Source organism: Astatotilapia calliptera, chromosome 13 (genome assembly GCF_964374335.1).
Source record: "Astatotilapia calliptera chromosome 13, fAstCal68.1, whole genome shotgun sequence".
In the NCBI taxonomy this organism is placed as follows: Eukaryota; Metazoa; Chordata; class Actinopteri; order Cichliformes; family Cichlidae; genus Astatotilapia; species Astatotilapia calliptera.
The window spans coordinates 8,664,193-8,682,585 of record NC_137434.1 but is presented as its reverse complement, the minus strand read 5'-3'; positions in this window follow the sequence as shown (position 1 = coordinate 8,682,585).

Sequence of the window (18,393 nt, the reverse complement as noted above, 5' to 3'; positions counted from 1 at the left end):
ATTCTTATATTAGGGAAAGACCTTAAACTTATGGGTTCGACTGATAATCAGAAGAATTTGTTTTCAGCTTTGTACATAAAACTGCCACAGAAATATACAATATGCCAGATTTAATTACACTTTATGTGGCTAAACAGTTACATAGGTTCATTCTTATTTAATGTAAGCTCCTTAAGCTCTGTGATAAGAGGCTTAATTTGCTTTATTAACTGCAAAAGCAAAAAAAAAAAACAACTTCTCTCAGTTGGAGGGTTTTGTTCCAGCCTCTGAGACGTTGGCCTTCAGTTTTGAGATTCATTCTTCAGTGAAGGATGAAAAAAGAAAAAGCCTGCAGTGCAACACAAAGAACATATACTGAGTACAAGTCAACTGAAATAAAAAATAAATACATACAATGGAACTTTAAGTTTATTGGCTTGAAGGTTTTTTTTAAGTAACATTTGATTTATTCTCATGAAGTAGAGATTTTCTTTAAGAAAGATGTTTTTCCAACTTGCCTATTGTGACATATTGAAAAACACAGGTTCCAACAACACAATGAAGCCCATTTTTCTTTCGTCTGTAGAGACACTAACATTGGATGTGGGGGAGAAAAAAAAAGACATGTTTAATAGTCAAGCACTTTTAAAAGCACTAAATGTTCAGGGTAACTATTAATTTACTTATGGCTCATTGGCTGCAAATGCAGTACTGTTAATGGTGTTTTTACCAGAGAACTAATTGTTATTTTTTAGGCTAAATATTCCTCAGGGAGTTGTCACACTGTTACAACAATTGATTGAAATTATAATTCTGACATTTTCAGCACCTCAATGAGATTTTCAAGCTTTTTCATATTGTGATGCAGATCCAGGAACTGGGGAAATATTTGTATTTATTAATTATTTTTTTGCGGCAGACAGACTAAATGAACATATACGATAGTGTTCTTTATCTTTCTGTTATTGGATTTTGCTAACAATCCCCTCCAGATCTTTTTCTGATTTGCATGTTAATTGTGAGAAGGTTTACTCGAGATTGCGTCTCACCTTACATCCTATAAATGTTTGACTGTCCATCAGGATGCTGTTACGGCTGTCTGCACATTCAGTGTACACACCACAAATCTGTCTTTTTAATAGTAATTATGCCAGGTCTGCCACACTGCTGAGCTGGAATGCAGTTATCATATATTTTCTATTCCTGCTGGAGGCACACAACTTTGGATTTCAGTCCAACATTAACCTAGCTTCCATATTAAAATTACAGAAACTGTGAATATAATTTTGACGGGCTATGACAGTATTTCATTGTAAAGTCATTTTCTGTTGCAGCTCGGAGAAGCAGTTAACCTTTTCATATGGGAAGCTAAGGCATTTATTTTGAGAGACTGCCTGTCAAAATTGATGTCTTTTTGCTGTATTATACCCCAAATCTACTTAACAGATTGTTGAGATTTTTATGAAAATAGTTTTTGAAGTATATGAAAATTTTCCGGTCATTTGCAAATCTAGGGGAATGCTGTCTAATCTTATTAAGCATTTCTAACTGAAATATAATTTTCTTTTCATTGTTAGTATTTATGTATGTATGTTTTTGTTCATTTAAAAAATATTGTTAATATTATAGAGGAGCATTTTAAACCTCTCCCCTCCAACAACCTGCTCAAACCACCATACCATACTATCTCCATAATTAGATAATCAGAGGGGACAACAAGGGAATAGGCCTCATCTGATCATAAAACTGATTGCCAGTCAGCTGTCCAACGACTTCTGGAGCTCTAAAAATTGGGAACTATGTATAAAACTGTCTGTCATTCATAAATTAATAAAGTTATTACAACATTTTTTATATAAAACAGTGAGTTAAAGCTGATTTCTGGTACTTAAATCATATCTTGAATGTTTATTTAACACAAACACCACCGTGTTTCAATCTTTCTCCAAGTGCACTGTCATGTACATTTGAAATGTTAACATTCCTGAGAAATGCACTGAATGGGTGAATTTGCTAGGATGATCACTCCTTGGGTTTTTGGGACATTGTATTAACACACACATGAAAGCTCCAGAACAGCAAACTGACAGAACTTGCACATATTTTTCTTCTCATATTTAATAAAGTTTATTTGATCAGCAGCACCTGGCTACTACTAAACTACCAAGGGTGTACTTACTGTAGTGAAAACTTTCCTTTTGACATGATTGCAAAAGAGAACAATTTAATTATAAATTAAATGCAATGTATAATCATTTAGTGAGTTTTATACATTATTTACATTTTTGCATTGAATGTGGTAAAGGATCAAAAGCTGCAAAAGTTTGCAAAATGAATGTACCTTATGCATTACAAAATTGCAGTATAGCAATGCTGGTTTTGTCAACATTTGAACAACAAGCTCAAAACAAGAACGTTGATCAAGGAGTCTCAGTCACGGTGGCCTATTAATATCTAAGCTTTTACAGTTCTTGGCAGCTCAAACACTGGAAAACACATCACATGTTCATGAGAATCAAAGTCTAAGCCCAGCATTACTGAAATAATGATCACAGCACTGCTAAATTCAGGACACAGAGTTAAACATTAAAACTCCCATGAGTCTTTGCACCTGTCATAGAGCAGTGTACCACACTCAGAAAAATCAGCTCCAAATGATTAAATGAAAAAAATGCGTGCAAAACACTCTTTAATATGCAGACACACAGTACATATAGCACAACCTAAGTAAGTACACTTAGATTAAAGTTAAATGCATTCATCTAAATAAAGTTTGACCAGTATTCGCATCCATAGTGAGGCTTAACCTGGAAGTTACTAAGAAGCTTAAATGTATTACTTTCTATCATATTTATTTAATTCATATCAGATGCAAAGTCACATACCATCATTCTGGATTTTTTTTAAAGGACAGCAGCAGCATGGCAGCATCCTAATTTAAAATAATTCATGCTGCTGCTTGGCATTGATTAATTAAGCATCTTACAGTTAATGAATTGCTTCTGGACTTATCTAATATATTCTGCAATATGGCTTCATTCCATTGTTATTCCTCATTCTCTTTCCCAAACCAGGCAGAATGTCTTTATTTTTTTTTAACCAATGCTGGCTCATGGTTATCCTGTTCAGCTTATGGTCTGAAAACATGTACAGGACAGCTAAGACGTCATTGGCACATTTCTTTTCAGGGAAACATGTGCATCCTTATTTGTGCTGCGTTTCACCATATGTTGTAGTAGTCAAACAATTTCTTCAGGTTTTCTACTGTGTAATATTAAATGGATGATTTTTGTGATATATGTACAGTTTTTGCAGGCACATTTTAGGTTTATTTAAAATTGCCATGTATTCAGATATTTTTATAACATAAATAAAAAGACAACAATCCAAATGTTATATCCAAAAATATGCCATTAAACAATGAGTTTTTTTTGGGGGGGGGAAATCTGTCATGACAGCTACAAGAGCGCTGTTAACTGCTTAGCATGAAAGCCTAGAAGCCATACAGAGTGCTAGTCTGACTCTATCTAACATAAAAAAGTAACAAATCTACCTGCCAGAACATCTAAAGCTTGTAGTCAATGTGTGTGCTTTGTTTAATCTGTACAAAGCGTGTAACTCTAACAGTGACAAATAATGTTTGAGCTTTTTCTGAAATAACTGATGCTGTTGTTTTTGTTGAGAAGAGTTCTTTTCACCACAAGTCTTTTTTATTTCTCTCCACTTTTTTATAGCTAAAACATCGTTGATGTTTTTTTATTCTGCTAAAATAAAACCTACTTGTTCACTTCAGGTCTGTCCTGGTCAAACTGGAAAGGCACTGTTTGATCAGGCATTTCTAACAAGACAGGAATAATTTGAGAATTTGAAAGGTCATAAATCAGCTGTTTATTTCTTTCACTTATTTTTCTTCTTGCAACCTTTACATTTCTTTGTTAAGGCAAAGGGTCTGCTGGGGCAGTGGTATGTAATGAAGATCCTTAAACGAAAATGGAGAGCAGGAATAATCACACTTCTTGTCATGTAAAAACTCAATTAGAGCCTGAGTGCTCTGAGTGTGCTTGAGTGCTGGTCATAAGCCTTGTGAAATATCTCCATTATTTCCGCTGCCCATCTGGCCTTCTAATTTTCGTCCAATGGAAAGTGTTCAAAACGTGCTGAGAAGTTTTTTTCTCTCTTATTGATGCATAGTAAGCACTTTACATTTATTCCACACAAGCTCAGTGACTCCCATCTCATTACTGCAGAATACAATGATTTGTATGAGGTAAAAAGTTGGAGAACATTTATGGTCTTGACTTGGAATGACCACCAGCTTGGCGTAACTTAATGTTAGTCATAGAGACCAAATGTTCTCTGCAGCTTAATGGACATTACACTTTCAAATTGCTGAGAAGATGGCTTTCCATTCTATTTATTTATTTTATTTGTGATTGATGTTAATGAATGTTAACATCTGATCTACTGCAGTTAAAGAGCACACACAATCTGGGAAAAAAGCACTATGGAGACTAAACAAACAAGACATCCACCGATCAGGCATAATGTTATGACCACTGAGAGTCGAACTGAATAGCGCTGATTATCTTTTCATCACGGCATCTGTTAGTGGGTGGGATAGATTAGGGAGCAAGTGAACATTTTTTTCCTCAGAGTCGATGCATTCAAAGCCAATGGGCAAGCATAAGGGTTTGAGTGACCCTGACAAGAGCCAAACTGCAATGGCTAGGTGACCGGGTTAGAAAATCTCCAAAACTGCAGCTCTTGTGAGGTTTTTCCAGTCTGCATACGTCAGTATCCATCAAAAGTGGTCCAAGGAAGGAACAGCGGGGAACCAGCGACGGGGTCATGGACAGCCAAGGCTCAGTGATGCATGTGTGAAGGCTAGCCCATGTGGTCCGATCCAACAGATGAGCTACTATCACTCAAATTTCAAATAAAGTTAATGCTGGTTCTGACAGAAAGGTGTCAGAATATACCCAACCGCGTGGGGATGCATAGCTGCAGAGCAGTTAAGATGCCCATGCTGACCCCTGTACATCGTCGACCACCAACAATGGGCAAGCGCATCAGAACTGGACCACAGAGCAATGATAGAAGGTGGCCTGGTCTGATGAATCATGTTTTCTTGTACATCACACGGATGGCCTGGTGTGTGTGCATCACTTACCTGGGTAACTCCTTACACTAGGATACACTATGGGAAGAAGACACCCCAGCCAAGGCAATGTGATGCCTTCCATCCTGACAAGTTAGCTTACAGCATGACTTAAAGAATCTGTCACTAACGTCTTGTTTCCAGATACCACATCACACCTTAAGGGGTCTAGTGCAGATCAACCATGTGTTTGTTCACCTACATTAACAAATTCCAAAACATAACACAAACATACAGCCCAGCGTTGAGACATAATTCCAACAACCTCTGTTGTCAACTGGAAGCCTTTTATAGACAGCTGCTAATTTGACCCTCAAGCCATGTTGTTTTTCTGGGGTTGCATGCTAAACTAAGATGGTAAACTACACACACATCACATTTACTAGCCTTTATTAACATCAAATCAAATATGTAGAAATAATGACAATTATTAAATCAAATATTTTCCCACTTTTTCTACCACCTATAATCTACAATAAAACTTCAATCATGAAACGTTAAAAGGCATTCAGCAAGGCTGGGGCACACCATTGGGTGAAAACACAGGTAAGACAAAATCCTGTCATCGAAATATTCACTTAGGATATTTTGATGACAAGATCTCCTACCTATTAAAATATCATAAATATCATCAGGTAAATGTTAAAGTGATACTGTCCATCAGCTTAACTGAACTTGCCAAATCTCTGTTCCTAGGTTGACATCAACCAGTAGCAGCTGGAAGACTGCTAACAGGAAAAACCAATAAAAACAAGTACAACGTTTTTATTTAAGTGTCTACTTTTACACAAATGTTAAAATTACTCATGTATGTTAATCCGGTCAAGCAATGAAGATGACCTTCATTACAGGGCCCGACACAGTATTAGCCAGGTGGTCATAATGTAATGCGTACTGAATAGTACATCACACGTACACCCATTTTATCTACATAATTCTCAAATGTTTATGCTTCGGTCCAGCTACAGTACATTACAATCGTTTTTTGATGTTCAACACAGGTTCAAGTGTTCACATATTTCAGAAATTTCAGTCATCTTTTGTAGTTTGTGATCGTTTCAAAATTCACAGAAAAACTCTTAACCTTACAAACAAGGCTGTGACCTTCTTATCACTGTGACATTCTTTCCACTACAAAGGGAAAAAAACAGCCTACATAATATTACTCACCTCCACCAAAATATCATTGTGAACACCACCTCCTCCCACCTCCTCCCACCACAACTCTTCATATTCATGAAGCAGATGTGAGGAAGCAGTTTAAGAGTCTGAATGCTCGAAAAGCTCCCGGCCCAGACGGTGTGTCTCCTGCCACCCTCAGACACTGTGCAAACGAGCTGGCCCCAGTGTTTTCTGGCATCTTCAACTCCTCACTGCAGGCATGTCATGTGCCTGCCTGCTTCAAGTCCTCTACCATAATCCCTGTCCCCAAGAAACCTAGGATCACTGGACTAAATGACTACAGACCCGTGGCTCTGACATCTGTGGTCATGAAGTCATTTGAGCGCCTAGTTCTCTCCCATCTCAAGACCCTCACGGCCCCCCTCCTGGACCCCCTGCAGTTTGCATACAGAGCCAACAGGTCTGTAGATGACGCCATCAACATGGCCCTACACTTCATCCTGCAGCATCTGGACTCCCCAGGAACCTACGCCAGGATCCTGTTTGTGGACTTCAGCTCTGCCTTCAACACCATCCTTCCAGACCATCTCCGAGACAAGCTTTCCCAGATGAATGTGCCTGATCCCATCTGCCGGTGGATCACTGACTTCCTGACGGACAGGAAGCAGCATGTGAGGCTGGGAAAGAATGTCTCGGACTCCCGGACCATCAGCACCGGCTCCCCTCAGGGCTGTGTTCTTTCTCCTCTGCTCTTCTCCCTGTACACCAACTGCTGCACCTCCACCCACCAGTCTGTCAAGCTAATCAAGTTTGCAGATGACACCACCGTTATCGGACTCATCTCGGACGGGGATGAGTCTGCCTACAGGAGGGAGGTTGAACGTCTGGTGTCCTGGTGCAGCCACAACAACCTGGTGCTGAATGCCCAGAAGACAGTGGAGATTATTGTGGACTTCAGGAAGCACACAGCCCCACTCCCCCCCATCATCCTGACTGACACCCCCATCACCTCTGTGGACTCGTTCCGCTTCCTGGGTACCACCATCACCCAGGACCTGAAGTGGAAGCCCACCATCACTTCCGTCATTAAGAAAGCCCAGCAGAGGATGTACTTCCTGAGGCAGCTGAAGAAATTCAACCTGCCAACACGGACGATGATGCAATTCTACACCGCAATCATCGAGTCCATCCTCACCTCCTCCATCACCGCGTGGTACGCTGGAGCCACTATCAGGGAAAAACAGAGACTGCAGCGTGTTGTGCGCTCTGCTGAGAAGGTGATTGGCTGCAGACTCCCATCTCTGCAGCACCTGTACACCTCCAGGACACTGCGGCGTGCAGCTCGGATCTCAGCTGACCCTTCTCACCCTGGACACAGTCTGTTTGACCTGCTGCCCTCAGGCAGGAGGCTCCGGTCCATTCGCACCAGAACCTCTCGCCATAAGAACAGTTTCTTCCCCTCTGCTGTTGGACACATGAACAATAAACGTACGACTGTTCCCACCACTAACACATGACCCTACGCTGTGTTCACTGCATCATTCTATGTTTGGCACTGATCACCACCTGCACTCATGTATATATCATGTATATATCTATCCACTTAGCACTTTTAATTCTTATTCTTATTTTTATATTTTTATGACAGTATGTTTGCACTGAAGCACCGCAGCAATTTCCTAATGTTGTAAACCTGCTCAACATTTGGCAATAAAACCCTTTCTGATTCTGATTCTGATTCTGATTCTGAAGTGTCAAGGATACACACAATGAAATATTGCACCGTAATGTGATTTATTTACAGCAATATTTGCTTTTGAAACATTTAACCATGTTTAATACTGTATAGAAAAATATGGTAAAACTAAAAAACAAATAACAGGGGTAATGTTTGAGCCACAAAACCAAAACGCTTATGATGTGACTCTTCTCCACTTTATCCTTCCTAATTTATAAATGGCACACAACAAAATCCATGCCCATCATGTGTGCTTTCAGAAATCACAGAATCAATCACAAGGGGAAGCTTCTCCTCTAGTGCCCATATGCTCTCATTTTTCTCGTTCCTTCTGCCATCCTTTTTGTCTTACCGTCAGCACAATTCCCTCTGCAACCACATGGAGCACGGGGAATGAGAACAATCGAGCGGAGGCAACAGGGTCATAAAATTCTCATTGATTTCTCTTAAACCACAGCAGTCCATATGGTGTGCTCAAGTTAACGTTTTACTACGTCACGTCTTAGCACACTTTGTTGTCGATGCTCACGGAGCATTTTTGATCCACATGAACAGACAAAGCCTTTGACTTGTACCTCCTGTGAGTGCGTTCACAACTCTTTTTCCATATTTTAAATTGTCTCATCTGATGCTTTCAGTGCTGGGTGTCAGGATGAGTTACGATGTCATACTTTAGGAAGAGAGATCCCCACAAGATATCCCTGATTTACTTCTGTCATCCAGGCAATTGAACATCTGCCATATGAATATTAATGAAAGACCGAATGAGTTGTATAGTAATAGCATTGTCGTTGGTGTAATTTGCAGCCCTGTTTCTATTACCTCTCCTTGTATGAAATTGATTCTAAATTACTGCCTTGTAACAGCAAAATGAGTCATCCTTTTATGATCTGACTGCATAATTTCTTCACATAGAGCAAATGATACATGATGGACATGTTTTATTTATCATAAATAGAGCAGAATAAAAAAAATGACTGGAGGGGTATAAAGTGAATAATGACATAAACCAAAAAGGTCATAAAACATAATTTGACCTCCTAGACCTGTGGAAAGCGAGGGTGCTAACAACCTCAGGGAATTGCTATATGATTGCATATGAATCAGTTTCACCCTTTCCAGAGTGAAACGGGCATGAAAATAGCTTTTGGCTGACAATATATTTGTATAATGAGCTTCAGCGTTGAGCATCGTTATTTCATGAAAGCCCACAGAGAGAGTGCGTGCATAGATGTTTTACAACCTCAGAATTGTCCAAAATGACCCATACACCAAGGTAATTTCCATCAGATGAATGCAAATGAAGCCTATGTATTTGTGCAACATCTCTGTAGAGTGTTAAAAGTGTCTGAACTACATCTGACTGCAAATTAGGAGGTGATGGTGCTTTTCCAGGATATTACCAATGGCTTTACATCGCTGCTGTATGCATGTGTTCCGTGGTCTGAAAAGAAAGAAAAAAAACCATACATTTGCAAAAGTCATTTGCATGTTGAACTCCAAGTCTTCATTCTTCACCTCATAGGATTATTTGGGCCTACAGTAAATAATTTCCTATTGCACGGTGTTTCATTTTGTCAAAGCAATTTCCAGACTTTTAAAGCCAGCAGAATCGGAATTCCCATGATACCTCTGCAGACTGCTGTAGCCATTCTTGAAGGTCAACCGATATGATCAAAAGCTCAAATATTAAATAGGCTAAGATGATTTTTTTTAGACTTGCTTAAGTGTGCAGTACACTTTACAGAGAGGCTTTAAGTAAACCTGAATCATCTATATGAAAATACATGAACCCATGTGAGAGACTCCAGATAAAAGTGCTGGATTTACAACAGCCAAACATTGTTCTCATGGTTAGTGGTGGACTAATAATAATAATAATAATAATAATAATAATAATGATAATTTTAAAAAATGGGTCCATTTTGAATCCTCCTTGAATCGCTACCTTATCGTGGTGGAGGGGTTGTGTGTCCCAGGGATCCCAGGGGCTATGTTGTCTGGGGGCTTTTGCCCCCTGGTAGGGTCTCCCATGGCAAATTGGTCCTGGGTGAGGGACCAGACAAAGAGCGATTCAGAAGACCCTTATGAAAAGAACATCGAGGGAACAGTTTACCCTGCCCGGGATAGGGCCGTGCAGAGAGGTTTAAAGGGGCGGGTGCTCAAAGTTAAAAAGGGGCACATTGAACCAGGCTGAATAACAACAACACACATTCATCAAGAATCTAATATGGGCAACAAGGCAAAGTAAACAAGGCAAAGTAAACAAAGTCCCTCGGGGTGTCCTGTGGGAGGTGTTGCGGGAGTATGGGGTGTCTGGCCCATTGCTACGGGCCATTCGATCCCTATACAACCGTTGTAAGAGCTTGGTTCGCATTGCCGGCAATAAGTCGGACTCGTTCCCGGTGGGTGATGGGCTCCGCCAGGGCTGCCCTTTGTCTCCGGTTCTGTTCATAATTTTTATGGACAGGATTTCTAGGCGCAGCCAAGTGGCGGAGGGCTTTCGCTTTGGTGGCCTCAGAATCTCATCTCTGATTTTTGCGGCTGATGTGGTTCTGTTGGCTTCATCGGGTGAGGGCCTCCAGCTCGCTCTGGAACGGTTCGCAGCCGAGTGTGAAGCAGCGGGAATGAGGATCAGCACCTCCAAATCTGAGGCCATGGTTCTCAGCCGGAAAAGGGTGGAGTGCCCACTCCGGGTCGGGGATGAGTTCCTGCCCCAAGTGGAGGAGTTCAAGTATCTCGGGGTCTTGTTCGCGAGTGATGGGAGAAGGGAGCCGGAGATCAACAGACGGATTGGGGCTGCAGCTGCAGTAATGCAGACGCTGCACCGGTCCGCCGTGGTGAAGAGGGAGCTAAGTGTAAAAGCGAAGCACTCAATTTACCGGTCGATCTACATCCCTACCCTCACCTATGGCCACGAACTGTGGGTAGTGACCGAAAGAACGAGATTGCGGATACAAGCGGCAGAAATGAGCTTCCTCCGAAGGGTGGCTGGCCTCTCCCTTAGAGATAGGGTGAGAAGTTCGGCCATCCGCTGCTGCTCCACATCGAAAGGAGCCAGCTGAGGTGGTTCGGGCATCTGACAAGGATGCCCCCTGTGCGCCTCCTGGGTGAGGTGTTCCAGGCATGTCCCACCGGGAGGAGGCCCCGGGGCAGACCCAGGACACGCTGGAGAGATTATATCTCTCGGCTGGCCTGGGAACGCCTTGGTGTTCCCCCGGATAAGCTGGAGGAGGTGGCTGGGGAGAGGGAGGTCTGGGCCTCTTTGCTTAGGCTGCTGTCCCCGCGACCCTTCCTTGGATAAAGCGGATGAAGATGGATGGATGGATGGAAAAATGGGTCCATATTATAGATTTGAGAGGAGTATGATCATTCTCTTTCCTATTTGGAGTTATGAGTGGAATGGTGCTGAATTAACCAAAGAATGACCCTTGCCATTAAAACATTTGAATCACTCTGATGGACCGTGGGGTAAGTAAGTAAGAAGGTACAGGTTAAGTCCAATAAAATGTAACCTCCCACAATAAAATTGGTTAAATTATACAAAAGAATCTAAATCTTGTACCCATGAAAGAGGTCAAAGTAACAGAACTCTACTCAAAAGCTGGTAACAAACAATACTACTAACTCAAACAAACTGACCTACTTAAATGAGACAAAGGGAAAACTTAAATAGTGGGTGATCAGCCCGCAAAGACACAAAAAGGGGTAGAACACACGCAAACCTAACCGAAACCAACATAAAAAATTCCATTTCCCCCCCATGATCCAGAGTTGTGGTATGACCCACAGGGCTCCATATAGGCTTGCTCCGCCCCCTTTCCACCTGTTAGCTCATCTACTGAGGGACTGGGAGAAGCTGCTGCTGAGGTAACTCAGAAAACAAAGAAAGATTAACACACATAACAGCGTGGCCTAAAATGTACACACTTATTTAAGAATACAGTTTCATGTAATTGTATAAGTAAATTAATTCTAAACTAAAGCCAATTCTTTATTACCCTGTAAATTAAATCCTATACTTAAAGAAAGAAAATATAAATATTGTTATGTATAAGTCTATTGTAGCGCTGATGTTTGATAGATATTACCCAATACATGTGGCTGTAACTGCAGCCATCACGATCATCATTTACAGACTCAAGCCATTCAATATTAGAGGGAATAAGTCAGTCATTACTGAGCAATAAGAAAGTGAATGATGAAACTGAATTCACACAATGACCAAGGCCAAAAGAAACAAAAGACCCCCCCCCTTACAAACAATGACGATAATGATGTACCGCACCCTGACCTAAAGCCCATATTTGTCTGTGTCATATCTCGGAGACTGTGATAAGAATGCTTAATGTAGTGGTAGCTCAGTGTCACGTAATCCTGACCCCGAGAGAAACGTTAAGTGGTTCTTTCGCTCCCCTGGCCACACTTGATGCCTCATCAACACAAACCACATATGCTGAATATTGCTGTCAAGATAACCCATTACCATTCTGGCTGCGGTCTCCCTCTTGATGTTTTATTAACGTCTAATAAATGACAAGGTGATGGACGGTTGGACACAAAACACTGTTAAAGAAAACCGCTCTCTACCGAGAGATGTGCAAACAAAAAGAAGGAAACCTTGTGTAGTGTTTCAGTGAAACAGTAAGACGATATTCGAGACGCAGGGCAGATGAAAGTCCACGGCTTATTAGTTACAGCAAGGAAGAGAAGTGTGAGGATGATAAAGGGCATTAAAGCCAAATATTTCAGTAGCTTAACGTGAAGCCTACGAATCACTAATAACATGATAAGCTTTTAGATGTCTTGAAGTCATGCAAATCATTCTTTAATCACCACTATAACAAGTATTATTTTTTTTTTTGGGGGGGGGGGGGGGGTAGTACATTCTTGCATCAGTGCATACTTGATTGCTTTTGGAGGCAAATTATACAGCTGTGATAAACTCTTTTAGAACCTTGAGAACATGTTTTAAATTTATGCAGTTTCACTCATTTGAGTTTATCTGTCCTCCTAATGAGGTGATTTAGCTGGATGGTCTGAACTGATTTTATCATCGGTCATCTTGCTGCATACACCTAAGACAAAAGAATAACTCCATCCCTATAGTTGTTGGTAATGACTATAATAAAGATCCTATTACCAGGGGTGCAGCTGAATAATTCATTTCCCTGAAAGATATAATGATGATAAAGAGTGATGCCTAAAGAAAGAAAAAGAGTGAAGTAATGTTCTTTATCTCAGTAACATGTTTTGCATTCCAGTGCTGATCATGCAGGCTTCATAATAATAAAGAATATTGATTTAAAGTAAAATTGGAATGAGACTGAACATAATAGAAAGTGAAAGTCAGATTGAAGGGAGACAGTAAAAGAAAAGCATGCAGAGAATCATGGAAGATGAGGGCTGACTACTTAAAAGGATGAGGGGGTGATGCCAAAAATACAGCCAGACACTCATTATTGGATCTTAGCTACACAGTAATATACTGTTGGACTTTCTTTACTTGAAGCCTCCTCCAACATAAATTATAGTAAACCAAATATTCAGTGGTGCCTATATGGACTCAAATTAGAAGCACTCCATATAAGACGAGGGAAGAATTATGTACTAATTATCCCAATTTTAATTTAGCCTGATTAGTTTCTAAAAGCAGGAATGCATGGCAGCTCAATATCAACTGACCACTTCTTTGGCACAACTGTGGTGTTCTAGCCTGTGTGTTTCACTCCAAGATTGAGGGAGTAAGAAAACAGAACAATGTGAAATAAACAAAAAGGCGAAGGAAGGTGAAAGAACACTAAGTAAGTCTGTTTGCTCAGTGTAGTAAAAGTAAAAGTAATTCTTCATTTCACCTCAGGCTGTTCGTGTAACTTCTGTGTTCTGTGCTCTCTTGTGCACAGTAGTCTTTGCCAGGCCAAATGCAGATGAAAAGACCTTAAGGCTAACTGCATGAATCACAGTGTGGACAGTTAGAAAGTGGAAGATGTTCTGGACTGTGTATATAAGCTCCTGTACCAGTTAATGATATTTTAATACTCCAGCATATGCAGGTACATTTCTAGATGCTGATGACACTGTAGTTTTCTTACGTGACACACATTTTAAATTACTGTTTGGCCTCAATATTTGGCATGATTTGTAACACAACCAATCAAATCAAATGTCTATATGGTCACAACTATTGTCAAGTGCTTACTCAAAGAGATGTGTTTGGTTTCTTCCTATATTACAGTGTCGAGAATGTAAATTACTCTAAGATGACTTGGGTGTAATTTAGTACATAAAGAATATTTATAATTGGAAATCTCACTGCCTGGTGGAAAGTGAACTTGAAACTTTCTCTTTCTACTTTTCACCCCTGTCTGGTTTAACCAATGTGCTGAAAATCAAAATAGCAAAAAAATCAACAACTTGCCTGCATGGAGCAGGAGAGGAATAAGCAGCCTGGAAGCCTTTTTACAGGCAGCTCATGGCCTTTGACTTTTTCATGAATAAAATGTATCACACCACAGTTACTTTCTCTTACATGCTTATAACCCCCCCCCCTCCCCCCCCCCCCCATCACATTAATTGGGAGTGCATGACCCCAATTTAATCTGATTTATACACACATTTTATCTAATTTGTATACCGTAAACTGAGAAAATCATAAAAAATATAAAATATTCCTGTAGCTGGAGAAGCAGAAAAATATTGTAAAATATTAAAAACTTACCAGTGTAAGTGAACCCTTGTAAAAAGACTGTAAAAAGTCTGTAATTGAAATAGTTTTGTATCTTTAATTTACCTGAGATAGCTGGTATTTCTGTGGATATTTTAGGTTAAATGACAGGTATTTACACGTGTAAAAACAATTAAACTCAAAATTTCCCTAATAGTACAGTCAAGCACACCTGTAATACAAATAATCAGGCTTAAAATTACAGAAAAGTGCTGTTATTATTTGAATTTTATTAGGTAATATTATGTTAAATATTTTGAACATTTAGCTCACATTTAATATAATAACATGATACTATCAATAAAAAAGTACCATTGTAAAACTAGTAAATCTATCTTAATTTTTAATTATATGAACTGTAATACAGGATTTTTGCATGAAAAGTTTGTATATTTGATAGATCTTTACTGTTAAAAAGGTATTCCCACATATAAATCTAATGGATTTACATTTTCACAAATGTCCAGAAATTATTTTAGCAATATACTGTTAATTATAGATCATGTCACGTACAAATTAATTACTAAGATATGATTTCTCATCAGGTCATGTGTATTTATTGGATGCAAACCTTGGAAAAGTTACAATTATTAAAATATTAGCTTTAACTTTTAAAAATAACATCATAATATTACTATAACACAAATTGCTACATTTTGAGTCACACAATATTTATCTTCAAAAACATTTTAAAATTTTAAAACATCTACTGCTACTGTAGGACCACTTTATCACTTCATGTGCATTTTCACATCGTAAAACTACAAAGAGGCATTTAGCTTCTCATCTCCATCATTTAATTCTATTAACAAATAAACCACAACATAACACAGCTGCCCTTCTTTCAGCAATTAATAATGACAACACTTGAAACCGAATTCAATGAAAACAATGTGCAATTTCAAAATTTGGCATACAAATTAAAGTGCTCTAAGGAGCTATTAAAAGAGATTTAACAAGACGTTCAGCCTGTTGCACACAGCAAAATTGTTTCAATTCAGTTATAGCTGGTAACAGATATACCTCATGTTTATCCTCAACAAAAGATCACCCTATAACCTTTGCTTTATTTTTTATTTCTGCTGACTGAATTTTTGCCTTGTTGGTATCCTTGTTACAAATGATGGCATGATATCTTACCTGCAACACATTCAGGTTTTACAGGTTGTCCAGCTTTTCCAGGACAGCACTGTCATACATGACATTGCAAAGAATGTTTGCTGTATCTACCAGCACAGTCACAGTGTGGTAGAGGTACCAGAAGACAGATTGTTACATGAGGAAAGGTGGACAGGGCCGCAAAAAGATATAAATCCAACAATAGAACCAGAACTTGCTGCTTTGTGCAAGGAGGAATACAACGTACAGTGCCACGGTAACCAAAAGTGACCTCCAGTTTGGCTAGTTGTGTATGTTTCTAATAAAAAACGTCGGAAATGGACTTCACAAGGGTTGCATCAGGCCCCCGTGCGCTTTACCGAGACCTGTGCTCACAGCCCAGGACTATACTGATTGATTAGCATTTACCAGAGAACACCAGAATAGTTTATTTTTCACAGTGTATACATTTATTTACCACATAGATGGTCATGTTCCTATGCTGGTGAAAACATTCATTTTAAAAATTGGCATTGGCAAAATTGGCAGTGAACATAAAGTAAAACATTGTTTTTTCTAAACATCATCCTGGGATTTAGAACGTTGACAGTCTCATTCTGTACCATCTTTCTTTGCCTCTTCTATTATAATAATTTACTTTAATCGGTGAACCAACAGCAAAGCTTTAGAATAGAGCCTCCAAGATTAATGTCAGGCTTCCTCCTACTATCTGCTATTATGTTACACTGTCACAGCATAATGCCTTGATCCTCCACAGGCACACCAGTAATTCAGTTATCAACTACAGCCTGCTAGAAAATAGCCTTTTTTAACGAGTTGTGTTCCATACCAGCATTATATTCTTCCTTAAATGTTGAGCATTGTAGCGCACAGTCTAAGGAGCTTGGAAAGAAAAGCACCTGGACTTCTTTAGGTTTCTTGAAGACGTTTCACCTCTCATCTGAGAAGCTTCTCAGTTCTAAAAGTAATTGGTGGAGAGTCCCAGATTTAAGCCCAATGGCAGTGTCCCCAAGAGGGTCATGGACCCCCTATTGATTCTCTACCTAATCACATGAGCCAACGTGTGAAAACAGGTGTGGGTCACAATCAGCCATCGTTTTGGGTGAACCCCACCCTATCATGTGATTTACTGTGGTCAAATGGCCCAGGATGTGAGAGGGCGTTAAGGTGTCTCAGAAGGGATCTCAAAACTGGATTATAGATGGCAGACAGTTGGTGTCATAATCCACCGCCTCTGTTCAAAGATGGTCGTTCACAGTGAACATAGATGGCTTCTTTCACCCATCTGTCTTCTCTGTCCAAAATGTGAAAACTGGCATCCTCGGAAGAGTGACCTTTGTCCTTTAGATGTAGATGAACCACTAAGTCTTGTCCTATCGAGGTGGCTCTTCTATGTTGTGCCATGCGTTTATGAAGTGGCAGTACTTAATGTAGAGACCTTGGCTCATGTGATTAGGTAGAGGACCAATAGGGGGTCCATGACCCTCTTGGGGACACTCCCATACGGCTTAACACTCTCGAGGCAGGCGTTGCCGATTTGCAACAAACTAACAACCTGATTACCCCACATACATATTTTATGAGTTTTTTTTACTCAGAAGTACCACTGCAGGACTTGGTTGTGCATTAGCAACAAAAAGTTTAATTTGAGCCTGAGAGGGTTAAAATCTGGAACTGTCCACCAATTACTCTTAGAACTGAAGAAGCTTCTCAGATGAGAAGTGAAATGTCTTAGAAGTCCAGATGCTTTTCCTTCCAATTTCCATAGACTACGATGACCTGGATGACTGAGAACCTTCACAGATATATTGTAGCACATAGTCAATTACATATATCATCATATTGTAACCACTGTCTGAAGTCATATTCCATGTCTATTCTCTTCTGTTGGTTTACTGTCAGTGGTCATTGTGTCCCAGCTGGTCTTCAATCTTTGGTTATACTGGAGAAGTTTACATGTGCCTCCAGAATCTGTGTTTCTTCTGTTTTCTTTGCAGAAGTGTTCAGAAGAATCTTTGCACTGTTTGCACCGAAAAGCTTTTAAAATGAAAAGTCTGTTTAACTTGCAGCTGTTATTTGCTGTGACAGTAGTTTGGTTGGAGTGAGACTGAGAGCCGGTCACTACTCATATTGCTGAAGGGGATTCCACGAAAACATTCATGCCTTTTAATAATATTAAACGAGCAACTAACAAAGATGCACCAAAGGCAATCTCTAAGTGTACATTGCATTCAGAGTGCATGCATTCAGACTTTACATTACATGTAATATGCAAACTTTTCATCACAGCTTTTATGGTAAAGTAAAGAGAGTGTGCATAGAGACACAAACTTGACCCTTTCAGATGCTGTCAGCTTAATGGAAAGGAGTGCATTTCTAAAAGGCTCTTAAGCTAGGCCCTGGCTCTGTCCTTTTAACTCCAGTACAATCTTAAAGAATGTGTCATTTTATCACACATAACAGGAATCGTCTGGATGCTCAAGATGACTGAACTCTGTCACAGTAGATGAGACATGACTGGATTCACCACCAAAATTAGAGGATTTGTATATC